Source organism: Osmia bicornis, chromosome 9, assembly GCF_907164935.1.
Source record: "Osmia bicornis bicornis chromosome 9, iOsmBic2.1, whole genome shotgun sequence".
Taxonomy (NCBI): domain Eukaryota; kingdom Metazoa; phylum Arthropoda; class Insecta; order Hymenoptera; family Megachilidae; genus Osmia; species Osmia bicornis.
This window is the reverse complement of record NC_060224.1, coordinates 6,112,252-6,128,771: the sequence shown is the minus strand read 5'-3', so window position 1 is coordinate 6,128,771 and position 16,520 is coordinate 6,112,252.

Genomic DNA, 16,520 nt, shown 5'->3' with positions numbered 1-16,520 from the left:
AGTAGATGAAATTACGCGTGACACGAGCGGAAATTAGGTTCGTGAAGAACAGAATGATGTATGATCGTTATACTTCAGTAACCTTAGCGACAACCGCGTTAAGAAGTATCTTAACGGTTGCTCTATTTCCGATGGAGTCGTTTCTTCTACGAGCTAATTATCCTCTTAATTAAAAGCATAGTTCTCGTTGATGTTTCATTTGCTCTCTTAAAGAAGCTCGAAACGACAAAAAAGAAACAACTGAATTGCCTTTCGTGTGTCCAACGTTTCAAACTTGCCTTTCCTATCGGCCCACCGTATAACACGATATGACTTATAACGCGTAATTGGGTAAACGTTAATTGCTCGCAATTACCGTTTCGCAATTAACATTTTCTATAGACTATTGAACATCGATTGACGTTAATTACTAAGCCACCCTTTGTTTAATAAAGCTCGTTTTCAAACGATTATTGCGCCGCCGCGTATCGAACTGTTATTAGGGGACACAAAGGGAATTGAAACTTTAGTAAGGCGAGCAATTTAAGTATACATGGTGTTTCAGAAGAGAAATCGAACATTTTCAATAGAAATATAAAAACGATTCATTTTTTTATAGCATCGAAGTGAACGTCGCTTTCTGGAAATGGGTTATAATCGCTGGATGAAAATTAGCGTACAATCGAAAGAATCACCGAAACAATTATTTCGTATCTTCGAAATTCCAACAGGGACATCGATGAAAGGATTACGATCAGGCGGACAGCGCGGTAGAATTTACGCGTCCCCGCAGAGTTCCGGTCGGATCAAAGATGAGCCACATGCTCGGCAGATCGGGAACAATGGCCGTGACGGGGATCATAATGGATCTAATGACGACACAGCTTTCCGGATAATTCGATGTCAAGGAGGTGGACGATTTCCAAAGGACGCGTGCGAAGCAGCGAATAGGGCCCAGAGGAGGTGATTACGCGACTCGACGGGGATGACACCCACGTGCTGGAATACGTGCGTGTTGCCGAGGCCGAGGCCGAGGCAAAAGGGTCGTCGCCGCCATACACACGTAATACCATATATAATATATCGCATTAGACGCGGGGGGGTGGAGATGCGAAACGGGTATCGCTTACGCGTTATTATTGCAGCGATACGACACGCTACGGTGTCACCCGTGACCTCCCATGGGGGCTGCGCACCATATCATATACAATGTAGGTACCAACTGTCACACCATCGGCGAGAGCCAGGGATCCCATGGAAACCGGCTAGGCGTGCTTTATGGTGCGTCAAATTAAAAGATTCCCTTCCTTTGCCTTCCCTAACTGCGATCTGATCCACTTGCCGGGCTTCGTCTATGACCCAGCTAAACGGGACGAGCCGTGTCTTTCACGGCTGTGGATTTCATGCTGTTCGATCCGGATCGGTCATGGAAATCGCGATCAATGGAGAACTAATATTTTCGAATTCGATGCGAGACGATGAAATCGAAATTTAGACGATAGAGTTTTCTTTTTCGATCAACCCCCTTTACAATCTTACATAGAAACAATAGAATTTTAATTGCATCAGCAGTAGGATGACACCTTCTTCCGATGCCCCATTTATGGTCACCGAACGCAGTACAATCTATGCGAATATATTAGTCGTTTCATACGAGTCTCGTGCAAATTGCACGCCGCAGTTTAACAAACCGTATCTCCATCCGACACCGTTCCTCTATATTGTTCACCTTGTCTTTAATCAAATAGCTTCTCTCGTATATCTCGTAGCGACCAAACAAACGACCACGTCCGCTTGACGTCTTCGCGAGCATAATTTCCGCCGTACGATCTTAGCAAAGCCAACAGAAGCTGGATCGAGGTGTAATTCGTGGCTAAATGGCACATCGCCCGGAATTCATAGCCGTCGAGCTGTTTAACGACGCGAGCTGTTCCACCGCCGCGACGCGGAGAATCGCGAGCCCGGATCGTCGAGGCTTTACCAGCGAGCGTCGCGTCGCGTCGCGTCGCGAGATACGCGCAAAGTGGTCGACTGATCGAGCGTCGTTCGAATTTTGGCGACGATTCCTGGCTAATCGGTCGTGTTATCGAGCCACGCGACGGGACATTTACGCTTTTTCAGCTCGAATAATGAGCAATCACGAGCGTATCTGCTTTTCTCCTCTAATAATTGATCAAACAGAATTCCATTTCGCTTTGAACTTTATTCTAACTCTAATTAGGAACAATGTAAATTGATTTATTTGACGCAATAGAATTTGTTCGACCTAAACGCGGTGCAACTATAAAAAGAAAAGAAGAATCGTGATCTGAAGAAGTTGTGACCGTCGGTGTCAGTCAGGACGAGAGCGAAAGAAGTCTGGGGATGCAAACCGCTTACAAAGACCGCGTGGCATCGCGCCTCGTAACTTTCAATTCGTCCTCGAGTCTCTGAGACGCCGCGCGAAAACGCAACGTTCCGGGACGTCTGAATTCTTAACGACTGTACGCGTATTAACGATGCGGTCGCTGGCAATTTCGTGCGAAACTTACGGCCGCGGGCTCGTTAGTAAAAATAATTCCAACGAGCCTAAAAGGGTGGTGCACGTTGAAATCTTCGCGCGATGCGCGCAGGGATCTTACTCGGACGAAAATTGACAGAAATAAAAAAGCGTTCAATCGGCGACTAATCTTGCGTGAAATTAACAAAGTATTAGCAATGCAGAGAAGTCTAAATATGTACATTTTTCAAAAATGTTGAATATTTTAAGAAAGTCGAAGGTTATTTTTATCGTGACAATTTTAACAATTTTTTACAAAATGCAAATGTCTTCAAATTTTGATACGATCGGTCTGTCACACAGTGCATGGTAGCTGCTGTAGCATCGAAGGCGGGAAAACGTGCGAGCAAAGGAAGGGTACAAAAACGCGAATAAGCGGGCAATGTAAACGAACGAGTCTATAAGTCCGCGTCAAGCGAGTCCGCGTCGCGAATAAACCCGGACAGTTCTGTCTTAACGCGTCAACTCGCGTCTCTTTTCCCCGTTCTCTCCCTGGTCCGTGTTCCGTTCGTTCGATCCTCCTTCCCCCGGGGTTGGACGTTCGCCTCTTCAAAGTGTCAAGTGACAAACGATCCCGCTACCGAGTAGGCGTAGTCGTCGGGGTGGATATAATTTGTCAGGAAATCACCCAATTAGCCTCCCAGTTATGCGGCCCAACAGATTTAACCAATTAGTTTAGCTATGCGAGCCCTAATACATTTCCACGCCGCCGCCGGCTACCAGCCGCAGCCGTTTCTCTCGCTTCCACCCTCTCCCGATCCTTCTCTTCTGCTTCTGTATTCCTATGTCGCGATTCCTCCTTCTTCCCTCCTCATTCATCCAAATATATATATTATACCGTTTCCAACCGGCGATGCAAACATCTTGGGGAGACGGAGGCGATGCTGCGATTCGTTAGTTGTTGCAACGACGATCACGATCAGCCCGATCGAATCGTCCCGTTGCGTGTTCACGCGTTCTGCACATTCTGAACGCGTACCACGGTGCAAGGGGAAAGTGGTTAGCATTCTATTTATAGGGTAAGCTTCGCTCTTCTGTACCATAGAACAGACACGAGGGAGAGGGGCTCGGTTATAGAGAGTCGAGAGGTGAAGCAATTTGTCTCCCTAATGAGATGTCACCCCATTCGTACGCGTGGAACCGCGACAACTAAGGAGACGAACCGGACCCGAGCACCGGTGAAACCGATCAAGCAGAAATCTCTACGCTATCGTATCCTTCTTCCGCTTCTTTTTTTCCACTGCCTGATCGCTGTTGGTCTTCCACGCCCCGAGGAGATTTTTTTGACAGTGAACGATGCATCGAGGTTCTTCTAAGAACAACCCCTTCTTCTTTGGTTTCCCCATTACAGAGACAGAAAAGTCGAAGAAGTTATTTATCGCTTTTTCATCCTATTTCATTCTACTTTGATTTCTTCTTAATTAGCTTCCATTCATTTTTCTACAATATAAGTTTCAGTAACGAGTATCCGATACTCGAGCTGATCTTTTACAGCGGTTAAAATATCTTGGAAACAGTCTTGCCATAGTTGACGATAGAAAAATATGCTCTTCAAGTAATAATAAGAGGATCGTAATTTTGTCAGCGTGCCGTTTGACCCGGGACGTTACGGAAATAAGTGTTTCGATCGCGGATAGAAAAACGAGGGCTCGTGGTGTCGTAGGACCCGCCTGTTGGAAACTTTTACGTCGTCTCGTTTTTATTCACGACCGACGGGGGGAAGGGAGGTTTTCGTTAAACATCAGGGGCGAAGGGGCAGGAAGATTTTTACTGTTCGAGCGTCGGGGGTTCGTCGATTTTACGCGCTTTCACGCGGTAATCGGCGCGTTGCTCGCGCTACCAAACGTTTAAGGCCATGAAATCGCAAAATAGTTGTGAAACATTTACGGAACCGTGCACGAACAAATTGTGACGGGATCCGGTTATGAAAATACGATTAGCACGCGTGAAATATTCACCCGCGGCAGGAATGCATTATCGAACAAAACGGTTGATCGTTGGTTATTGACCGGCCTTGTATCAAAGTATACGAGCTTTCGTTGTAGAAAAAAGAAGAGGATTTTTTTACCGATGAAACTTCATTTTATCTGCACAGAATCATTTGAAATGTTAGTTAGGATAATTGAGCTAAGGAGGAGAGTATAGGCTTTTCCCTTTTCTTTTTTTTTTTTTCAAAGAGAAAAAGGATCTCTGGCAATGTTTTAATCGCGGCAAAGAGAGCTGGAGAGGTCGATCGAATAGAGTAACATGGTACGGGCAAAAGAGAGAGGACGGTCAATGGGACCAGTTGGAGTGCAGGATTGCTCTGGTCGATTCTAATTGAATCGTCCTTTGGCCTCTAAGCGATCGCAGTTCCGCCCACTGTTACTGACGAGTGATACGTCCGACCCTACCCTGGTCTCTCGGTTTCTATTACGCGTTTCGTAGCAGATTCCACAGCAGATGATTCGTCTTATTTTAGTCGCGATCCAGTCGTTTCTTTTTTCCCGTCCAACTCCATCGTTGCGATAATTGCTTGGAAATTAATTTCCCGTATTGGAAATTGATAGCGAACCAAAACGCGTTAAATTGAATGGTTGAAGAAGAAAATTAGTGAAGCATCCCAAAATATTTGCGATAATTATCATCGTATCGAACGGACCATACGAGAATTAATTATCAACCGGTTGTTAATCATGTCTCCAAATTTATTAATTCCTTTCAAGATAAAAAACAAACGAAGATGAACACCACTTCCGCCCACGTCGGTCACAATTACGCAGGAGTCTCGTTCACGCTCTGCTTCGAGCGTTATTTTTAAAAACCGTCCAAGAATTTCTCTCTGTCTGTTTCGACGAAGCTTAATTCCGTCCGTGAGTCGATAAAACCGTTCTTTCTTCTTCCTCCGTGAAACCTACAGCCTCTTAGCTCGACGATCGAGCAAATGGTCGAACGAAAAGGGTCTCTACGGAACAGGTGCCCCCCTCCGATCGTGGTGCAAAAAAATACTCGAGGGTGAACAACGTTAGCCTCGGTTCCCTTTTCGCGAGATCACCGTCCGTAAGACGTTATTCCCCCTTTTAAACGTAGCAACGTGCCGCGCGCACGCGTGGGTATTAAATTAATGTAGTCGACTCTGTGTAGTCGGCGATTAAACAAAGGGTGAAAATTGAGCACCGTCCACCCCGCGGCAGCGAACACGCAACCCGCCTCGAACAGCGCATCGGCTACACCCACCCTCGACCATTTCGAGGCTCGATCGTTCGTAACGCGCGCGGCTTCCGGCGTGGACAGCGCGGTTCCAGCTTCCCGTTACGCTATTGGGAGAACCTGTGCTCGCGCGTACCATCACGGACGGCACGTACCTTTCTCTGTTGCCAACTTCTCGTTAAACCTACACCCGCACACACTCGCGACGAATCGTTTTCATAGATGTGTCGAGAGTACACGGTTGTGTTGGTCGGCGAGAAACGGCTGCTTTGCCGGTGTACGCGCACGCGTTTAATATATGTAAACTTGGCCGCGTATGTACGAGCCGGTTATACCTATGTACACATCGACCAACCGCCGTGGGGCGGGCTTCGTTCGTTGAATGCGGTTTAATATTAATGGGAACTGATGATAAGCAGCGCAAACAAGCGTCGAGTCTCCCGGGAGAGATCTGCCTTCTGTTACCCCGGGTGCACTGGGGCCTATACTCGCTCGCATACACACACCCACACGTCTGCGACCCACGGTGGGACAGAACGAACTGGCGGTGATCAAAAATCGATCGTTTTACTGATTTTCGAAATTGAAGATAAGTCAATGCCTTTTCAGGGAGAATTAACCCCTTGGCCCTGCAATAACGTGTCGCACTCGTGACCGCAACTTACAGTCGAAATTTCAATATGGTTGAATTTAATTTTAATTTGCTCAAATTAATTTGCTAAATTAAAGCGACGAATAGTTAGTTCAGACTGATGCTACTATCGAGCAAATCATAGGCGAAGGGGTTAATTTGATTCGCGAGTTGAATAATTGAATCTGAAAGCTAAATATAAAATAGTTTAATGTATAATTCTAAAATATTTAGCGTCACGATTAAACATTTTTAATCGTTTCGTCCCGCTGTGCGAGAATGATGCGAACCTGTTCGAGGGAGACCAAACATTGTCCACGAATGGAAAGCCATGGCAGCGTAGGGCACACAAGACCGTCTTCCCATTGGGGGGTACCATGATCGTTTACCCGTTACACGTGAATACACACGGATACACCAGACGACTGTGTTACTCACACAGATGCGTGCAAATGAGGGAGAACAAGGGGGGGTGGCTCGTTTGCCGGTACTTACTTTGGACGCTTTCCACTCTCTCTCCCTTTCCAACCCTCTATCAGCCGAGGTTCCCCGTTTGTCCTGTGTCGACGATCGCGCAACCCCCTTTCTGCGGAAGCTAGCCTCTCTATCGTGGCTCCTGCGATTGTGCCGGCTAACCTATTCGGTTTCCACGCGAGTGTTTGCTCGGCAAATTAGAAAACGATCGGCGATCGGCCACGCCGAAAGGGAGCCGGCTACCAATGGGGACGGTTGAAAGTGGGATCGGGCCGGTCGTTCGAAATTGCTCGCTAATGCGTTGTAAACTCCTGGGGCATTTGTTAACGCATACCCTATTCAATGGACTTGTTTATACGTTGGATTGAGATTGATCGAAAAAGATGCGCGATTTCGAAACACGCCGCCTGTGGATAATTATAATTATCAACCCCTTCGATTACCGCGCCCTTCGGAAAGAAATCGTCGAAACGATTCGTTAATTGTTCGACAAAGTCGATCGATTCAATTTGCACCGCGATTATTGCCGTGATACCCAGTGCACGGATATTCTCGACGTGACACGAAAGCCGCAACGAGAAATACAAAGCCCCTGGTTCCGGTTAGTAGGCGAGAAGAGAAATGCGGAGGAGGTAGCGACGAGCGGGTGGAAATAGGGATTCCATTATTTAACCGAGGTAGTTTAGGCGAGTATTAGGGGTTTGAGTTTATGACACCCCTCGGCTGTCCGGATTGCCTATTAATACGATATGAGGCTCACCGTACGGGCGCTGCCTCTATTCGCATCATCGCGGCAAGCGAACCTGCCCAGAGCACGAATTTTTTTATCGCAACGACGTTTCGTATGAATGCGAAAGTTTCTTTCCCCGCGAAGCTCGATTCCAGCCCGAACCAGACACGCTTCACCCCCTCTGGCTCAGGGTATTCATCCCCCTTTTCACCGGGCGATATCTTTATTACCTGTTTTCATTCCAGCCAATCTCGGCCCGGTAATTTATCCGTTCGTATTTTCTCGATCTTAATCTCTATTCGACGATTTCGCTCGATCGTGTTATTCCAACACTTTTCTATCGATGAATTTCGTGTTTCTTTTATCGTTTTTTTTTTTCACCTATTTAGAATTTTCTAAAATTTCGTGAATTTTTCTCTCCGTTGATTCTCTTCTCGCATCTTTTCCAGGTTAAGGCTGAGGAAATTTCGAGTAACGGATCGAAAGGTTCCAGATTCTCCGTGCGGTAACGATCTTCCGTCGTGATTCAAACTTTACGTAAACGCTTAAAACACCACCACGAGAAGTTTGTACTTCGGCTTATATCTCACAGTGCAAATTGCCTTTCGCTTAAGAGCTAATTAAGAGACGGCTACCATCCCCGTTCGGGGAACGTTTCCGCCGTCAGTGCAAAATATCTCTAAACCGACGGAACGTAAGTATCCTGACCCTTGGACCCGAGAACTCGAGCAGAAGGAGTACTTTCGTGTACCTATACAGACCGACCGAGTAATCGTTACGACGTACACCGGTAGACAGATAAGAGCATCGGCTGCTTCCGTCTCCATTTCCTTCTTCCTCTATCTCTCCCCCTGGCTCACCGTCTCCGTTCGGTCCGTCGTGTTCTAGAAAGCATAGAATCCAAGAGGATTCCCCGGAGTCGACTTATCCGCGTATATTCCTAAAGTGGCGGGTGATCCTCGATGAACCGTGACCGGTCAGGATTCTAAGGATTCCCAGCTTGAATAGCGACCAGACGTGAACTCATTGAAAGCGTGTTACGTTCGATTTAAGAGTTACGAGCGACCCTGCGTTTACAGGATCGTCAACGACACCCTTGAATTCTAATTCTATCAATTTTTCACTCTCCCTGATAAATACAGCGAATTATTCACTTTCTGCCTAGATTAAAAAAATTCTCTTAAAGCTGCATAAATTTTCCACCGAACCATGGTATTGGATTTTTGTTTCTAAAACAACTCGCGCCACCAATTCCAGCTTCGTCTACCCGAAAAATATTTGTCAAAGACTGCAAACAACTCGAACGACTACACGTTTGCAGCTGATTCCCCGCTAGGCCAAGCGAGCCAAGGGTGCTGCGCGCAACGAAATAAAGGCAAGGCATGGAAAAGTAGTCGGAAATCGTAAAGTGCTCGTCACCTCGAGCCTCCTGGACAAATAAGACGGCGAGTGGAGAAGACGAAGCGTCGACGACAAGCGGGACGCTTACGTTACGCGGCATTCATCGTCGAGAACGCTCGGGGACGAGGAGTTTCCCTTCATTCAGCCCTCGTCGACGGGAGCGTCGACGACCAGGGGGAGAGGCTCGAGGCTTGAGAAACGGAACGGGACAGCTAAATAATAATTCTCACTTAACTAACTCGGTTAACTAGCTTCGCCGTGGCTAATAATAAAAGCCGTCGTCGTGTGCACGGACCCGGTGGATCGAGTCTAACGGGGAGCGAGAGGATCGTTTTCGGAGGGTTTACCCACGACGAGGGACTGTGACCGAGCTATACCGGGGTGTAGAGAGAGAGAGAGAGAGAGAGAGAGATGGGAGGAAAACGGCCGCGAAGCGCGTCGAGGTCTGAAGTCAATTTGTCGGAGAATGCGTTGGCAACACGTGCGCCAGCTCGACAGACGTCCCTCTTTTCGCTTGTCCCACAAAATCACCGACGTCCGTCCGAAAAACTCGACAAGATCCGTCGAGGGAGCGGTGGAATACCACGAAAAAGCCAGACGATTAGCCGGTCGACGATTCGAGCCGGCCTAGACCAACGGTCTCCTCCGAAACTCTGCGAAGGACTGGGATTTCCGAAAGAACGACACCGGCCAGACCGTGACATGTGCTGGAAGGTTAACGGGCAAACGGGGATACTTGATGGAGAAAAATTAGGAAATTAGAGGGTGCCAGGGAACGGGGCGAAACAGGGTGTAAGGATTCTCGAGCTACGGAATCCGATGGAAATGCAAACGAATTGCAGTAATGCTTGACAAATGGAAAAATCGACTGCTGGAAGGAGCAAGCGTTCATTTCGTCGGATTTAATTTGCATACTTCCTTAACCTTCCCATTGGGCTCGTAAAAATGTCCGTTAATTGTATTCGAATTAGACACTGTGACAAAATAAATTCTAACAGAGATGGTTACATTTCAGATTTCCTTACAACAAATTAGTGAAACGTTTCAGCTGTTTATCGTGGAAGAAGGAAGCTGTACTCGATTAGAAATTACATAATTACAAGCACATTCGAATCAATTTTAAGTGAACTCGAAGTTAGTTAGTACACACTCAACTCGATCCCATCCCTATCACTGAACCCTGTGTCAACGACTCGAAAGTACAGTACACGAAAGACGATAGGCCAGGCTACGAGAAGCCAAAGACATGGAAAAGTATTTTTTATCGGTCACCAGCCTATACTGTCGCGCAAAAAGAAGCACCCTCCTCGGGGATGGTCCCAGGATTCGTAGATCCGGGTCGACCATTCGGTCGTCGGGGGTGCTCCACAGGCCGCCGCTACGTAGGTATCCACTTATAAACACGACCCTACTTACTCTTTCCGTAGTCCTGGCCTCGTAGGACTCGCGTCAGAGCGGTAAAAGGGTAGATAGATACACGGCACGGTATTAGTAGGTATTAGGTGTTGGCCTGGGAAAGGCTGCACGTGCTTGCGAGGAATCCCATCCCTCCTGCGAGTTCGGATAATTCTTTAAGTGCTTCCTTTCCCCCTTCGCGCTTCCTCCGATCTCGCCACTCTTACCCGGGGGCCGATCCTCGGTCTCCACCTATCCCCCTGCCCCTCTCTCATCCCCTTTTTATCAACCACCCCGGCACCGATGCGCTCGCGGTACTATCGTTTCAGGCACTGTGTATACACCGTGGACCGTAATTCGTGGTACGAGGGAAATCAGCGAGATTAAACGTAAGACGAAGATGAAGAATAAGAAAATTGCGTTAAGTTATTGTTCAAAGAAAAATTTGGTTCTTTTGTTAATTATGTATGTAGCGTGATCCTGGGACCATTTTGGTTGAATAAAGAATTGTAATGATTCTTTTTCTTTTCTTTGAAGTGGTTTGTCACTTTTGATGGTTCTTCTGCCAGCCAGACGGCTTTTAGCAATTTTACGTGTGTACGAATCCGTTTCGCCGTCCCGTTTGAACAGCACCCGAGGAATCGCCCTCAGACAGCCCCTTAATCTTCTTAACGCGAAGTTAAGCGTCGACGGAGCTCCGGATGCGTCGACTTTAATGCATTCGATAATCGGATAGGCTCGAATGGATGTCTAACGCGCACGATGCTTCGTAGATTAATTATCTATGTAGAAGGAGGGTGAGAAATTCTGACGGTCGAAGTTCAAGCAATCAAATTTTCGGTACGTTTTTCGAGCAACAGATTCGTTAGAAAAGGGTTATCAATTTCTTTTTAACGAGTCTCGTTCTTACGAGAACTTTAATTTCCCGTTGAAATAATTTTCAGGAAATTCGAGCGATTTACTTGTTCTCCGCGCGGGCCGAGATACGCGTGATAGCGGCATAAATAGAGCGTTACTTTCGCAATTTGAAACGGCACGCTTCGTAATTAGAATAATATCGCCGCACACGCGAGACTCGTAATTTCTGTAACGCGGCTCACTCGAGCGTCGGCGTAGTCGGTAAACGACATAATTATCGCTGAATGAGCTCGCGTATCGCACAGCCTCGTGCCGCCTAGCAGGAATTACTTTGTAACACCTAGTTTTCCGCTCGGAAGTGTTTGCAATTTGGTTTTCGCGCGGCCGTACACCGTCGACGAACAAAATAATCCTGTTGTTCTCCGCTCACGGCCAGACTTGTACCTCCACCTATTCGTCGACAAGTATATCTAGGAAGCCATTAGAAAAGGGCCGATGTTCCTCGCGCGGAAAAGTCAACGAACCGTTCGATGCCGGCTTAAAACATCTGGATGAAATTAACTCGACAGACAGACTGTCTACCGCAGCTTCTCGCCTCCTAAGATGTTTTCCGAAGAATCCTTCGGCTCGCTGACAAACCGACGCATCGGGGATTAAGCGACCCATTAAATCTGGAAATCGACTGTCGCTCGATTACGAACGAACGCCGGCGAAACGTAAAGACCCGAAGCTTTCGCAATCAATCGAACGGCAAATCAATCAATGCAGTCGATATTTAAATACCTCAGCCATTACGATATTTCAATATTAATACGAGTTATCATAAATTAAAGGAGAAAGAGAAACCCCGACGGAATGTTACGAATTCAAGCCCATTGGTAAGGGTGAAAAAAAAAATGTCTGATTCGGTTCTCTGATCAAAGACAATCGACGCTGAAAGACTGTACAAGCAATGGCGGACAATACCTTGCGTGGTGAATAAAAAAAAAGAACCGCTGAGCCACGGTACAAACGGCGGGAAAGCATTGAATTCCGTCGCGTTGGATTTATAGGTAATTATTTTTCTCGAACGTATTCGTGGTTTTTCAGGGGGTCGGTCGGAGGTGGTGTTTCGTCAAGCGAATATCTACGTGGAAACGCGAGCGAGCATTGGGCGTGGAAACTAAAGGCTGATCATGTCTGGCCGATGTAGATTTTCTACGGGATCGTATTCAGGGAACGAGGCAGGCGGAGAACGAGCTGATGCAGTCAAGGGGGTGTGGGGGTGTATAACGCGACAATTGTCGGATCCGACGATTCACGCGAATCGTGTACAAGGACTTGGGCTATTCTGTGTACGTGAATCTCCGTGCGAGGCCGAGTGGAACAGCAGATCCTGGAGGATGAGGATCGGCAAGATACGTGCTTGTCACGAAAAGGACAGAGAGACAGAGGGTGGTGGGGATTGGTGAACTACGGCGAGGGCGAGGGGTTGTATAGATACATCCCTGCGGCGGTGGTTTGTAATATTATGATAACCCTCCCTGGCTGGCTGGCTGCCTCACCCCTACCTCGTTTTCCCTCCTACGCGTACCCAGGCTGCGCGGCCACCCTCTTTCAGCGGCCATGTTGCCGGGAAATATGATTATTGTTATTATTTGCACCCTCCTTCGACCGCATCCTCCTGACTCCTCACCTCCTCCTGGCAATCCTCTCTCATCCTACCGTTCTCTTCTCCTCCCTCTTTCTGTCTTTCTTTCGCCAATTCGCGTTACCATCCGCGAACCAGCGATACTTGCACTACGTTCCTGCTTTTATCTCGCTCCCTCTTTGTCTCAGTTCCAGTTTCAGTTCCTCTTCCCTCTTCTCTTGTCGCACCCTCTTCACTCATCCTCCCCGATCAAACTCGATTCTCTCCTCCTGCCTCGTCTCCGGCTCTTCTACGAAGCGGATAGCTCTTCTACGCTCGGCGAATTGAGAGGAAACGAACGAGAACAGGTCCGAAGCAACCACTCGTCAACGGTGGTTGTTTCTCTCTTTATCGCTTTGCTTCCCTATCGGGTCCTTCTACTTTCCTCTGTCTCACTGTTCTCTTCGTTCGCGTCTTTTCCCTCTCTGTTCCGCGGTCGCTTGCAAAACTTTACGATGCGAAATGCCATCTCCGCGCCTCGCACTTTTCAACCCCCATCCTCCCACGGTTTCTCGTTCCCCGTTACGGCCGGCTTTCTTTTTTCCTCCACCGACCGTTTTACTTTTTATTTTTCCACGTTGCTCGATCTCTGTCCCTCGCCGTGTCCGGGCGGCTATTTTCTTCCTTCTTTTTCAACGCGCTCAGTTCATCCGCAACTCGTCCCTACGGAAACGTTTCATCGACCGAGACCATCGTTCTTTCTTTCTTTCTTTCTTTTTTTTTTCGTAACTCTCCTCAGGGCTTTTTTTCACCACCCCCGAAACTTTCCTCGCGTGACTAATATCGAGAAGCGTCTCTGACGGTATCTCGCGTCAAGCCGATAAACGGAAACTTTCCTCTTCATTCTCGAGCGAAAGAAAATTCTTTCCGACGATTCATTTGAAACTACTTATAGTATAATTGCATATAAACCCTGTTTGAAACAGGGGAAAGGAAAATAAGTATCGTTATCTCGTGCGAAAGTTCAACGTCCAATTTAAACGGGTTCGAATCGTGGATGCACATACTGTTTCCGGCAAATTCGACTAATCGTGTTAGCCGACTTTCTGGCGGTACTTGTACGCGTATATAACGCGGAGAGCGTTAAGTGTAACGAGAACCGCGGCTTGACGTAAGAAAGGTGGAAATAAACGAACAACGTGGTGGATGGGGGTAGGGTGCGAACGACGAAGGAACGAAGCAACTAGCCAGAGGGAAAAGAAAGGAAAAAGAAGGGAGCGAAGAGGTGATGGTGGTGGTGGTGGTGGTCTCGTAGTAGTCGCGAGAGTCGTGGTAATAAATGGGCAACACGAGCGCTTATAAGGGGTAGGTAATCTAAAGCTTTCGAGGCGGCAGTACGGCGAGGAGAGGGTGGAACGTCAGAGAAAGCGAGGAAGATGGAGGATACGGGGGTTCGGGGGGGGTTGGGAGAAAGTGGGTGGCGAGGGAGAAAACGGTGCGTAGGATGAGAAGAACCGGCTGGAGGAGGAGACCACGAAAGAAGGAGGATAAGGGTGGTTACGGTGAGGGTGTGAGATAAGGTATAAGGTGGGTAAGATGGCGGACAATTTGCCGCTCGACTACTCTTGCCCGTACCCCTCCCTCGACGATTCCACCCCCTCTTCCTCTGGTCCGTGTACCAACTAATACAGGGTGTACCATGCAATTAGGAGAAACTGTATCTTGATAATAGTTACGGAATGAGAAAGAAATGTTATAAGAAGAAATTAAATGGTGTCGAGTGCACTTTTGTGCATCGGTGCATTAGAAACTGCTAGTATCAATCGATATAAAATATTTTGCTATCGGTGGATTTTAATCAATCGTGACATTTGCATAGTGAGAAAATCTTCGTCATATTTATTAAATGCAATCAGAATATTTCTTTATTCTTATCGATTTTCTATTAGAAAAATATTGAGATCTAGGATGCAGAATGCAGCAATGCACAAAAGTGCATAAACTTGATTCTAAAATATCCACAGGTAACGCCGTCTAATTGTATTTAAAATTTCTAATTATTTGAAAGATATAGATTGTCCCGATCGAGTGGTACACCCAGTGGATGTTCCTCCTTCGCGATCAACAGAGAAACGTTGAACGCGCGCGCAAGCAGCGACACCACCTCCCTCTTCGACTCCTTCTCACCCCTTCGGTTACGGTGTTCCCTCTTTCTCTTTCCCTCGGTTTCCCGCGGAAAGCTTTCTCGCGGCTTTTCCGTCCGTGGAAGCGCGCATGAACGTACGCGACGATGAGAGAATCACGCGAGAGGTACGGATACACACACGCTCGAAAGTTGCGGCCGTGGTTCGCGTATACACGTAAAACTGCCTTCCGTCGTATTCACGTTCGCGGTACGTAGGTATTTTAAACGTTCTCCGCACCGTCACCTGCCGCCGCCACTGCTCGACTCCTCCCTTCGCACCCTCCTCCACCATCTACCTCTAACCCCATCCCCGGACACCCTCGTCGGCCTACCCGCCAGACCGCACCAGCATGCTCTCTCTTAGCATTCCATCCGCCATCTTCTCACTTAATAAAATAATTACCCCAGGCCAATTAAGCGTTCTCCCTCTCCGTTCCTCCCTAAAACCCGTCTCTTGTCGCTTCCTCTCGCTTCCTCTCTATTCCTTCAACCCTCGTCACGAAGAAGGATCGCGTAACCCGTGCACGTTCTTACTCTGGTAGAGTGGAACGCGACCTTCTTTGAGTCGACAACTTACACGAACGTTTACTCGCTATTATTATTTCAAAAAGCCTACTGTCGAGAATACGATTAACAGGCGGCGAATTATTCAAGCGCGATTAAACGTGCCACCGTTTAAAAGGATGATTTTTTTGTCGAGCACTCGAGTTCTTTGATGTAAACGCGAGAATTAGATAGAATAGGATAGTTCACGTATTCGTTATGAAATATTAGTTCGATAAGGATGATAATGTAATACGGATATACTTATGGAAGTAACAAGTATGAGGGCGCTTCTGCGTTCCTACAATTTCCCGCCATTTTAGACTGTATACGCGCGAATCGTTATTTAACGGCTGGCTACTCGCATTTTTCGCTTGTACGGCGAAGATTTAACGCGATTGTCCGCGATAATGCATTTTATATTTATGCACCGACGAAAATTTCGCACGAAATGACGGTGCATTGCTCGTCAGCACGAAAAATAATTTATCGATTTCCGATAACGGTGTTTCATCTTTCGTATAAATATAATGGATTCGCTGACGTATCCGATGAAACATTGCTGTTTCCTTTATCAATAAGATTGTGTTTTGAAACGTAATAGCTAAGGAGCGAGTCGAGGTTATCAGATATTTTTCTAAGTTTGAAACATATGTCCACAAGTACCTTTAATTATAGTTTAAAACAAGAATAATTACTCACGTTACGATGCACACTCTGTTCTTCTCCATTTTTATCGGAAATCGATGATCGATGGCGTCGCGAATGACAAATCTGTTTGAAGGATGTTCTATCAGCACCAATAGCAGTGGTTGACTTCAAAATTCAAACCGGAAATCATTTCGTCCAAATTGTATCACTATTAACACACCAAACACTGTTTTATTAACGTTAATTAACTCTAAATTCAAAATTTAATAGTAAACTTTATCCGACGCACTGTCGTTTCAAAACTGACTCTCCACTAAACGCATTTGTAGCGACATC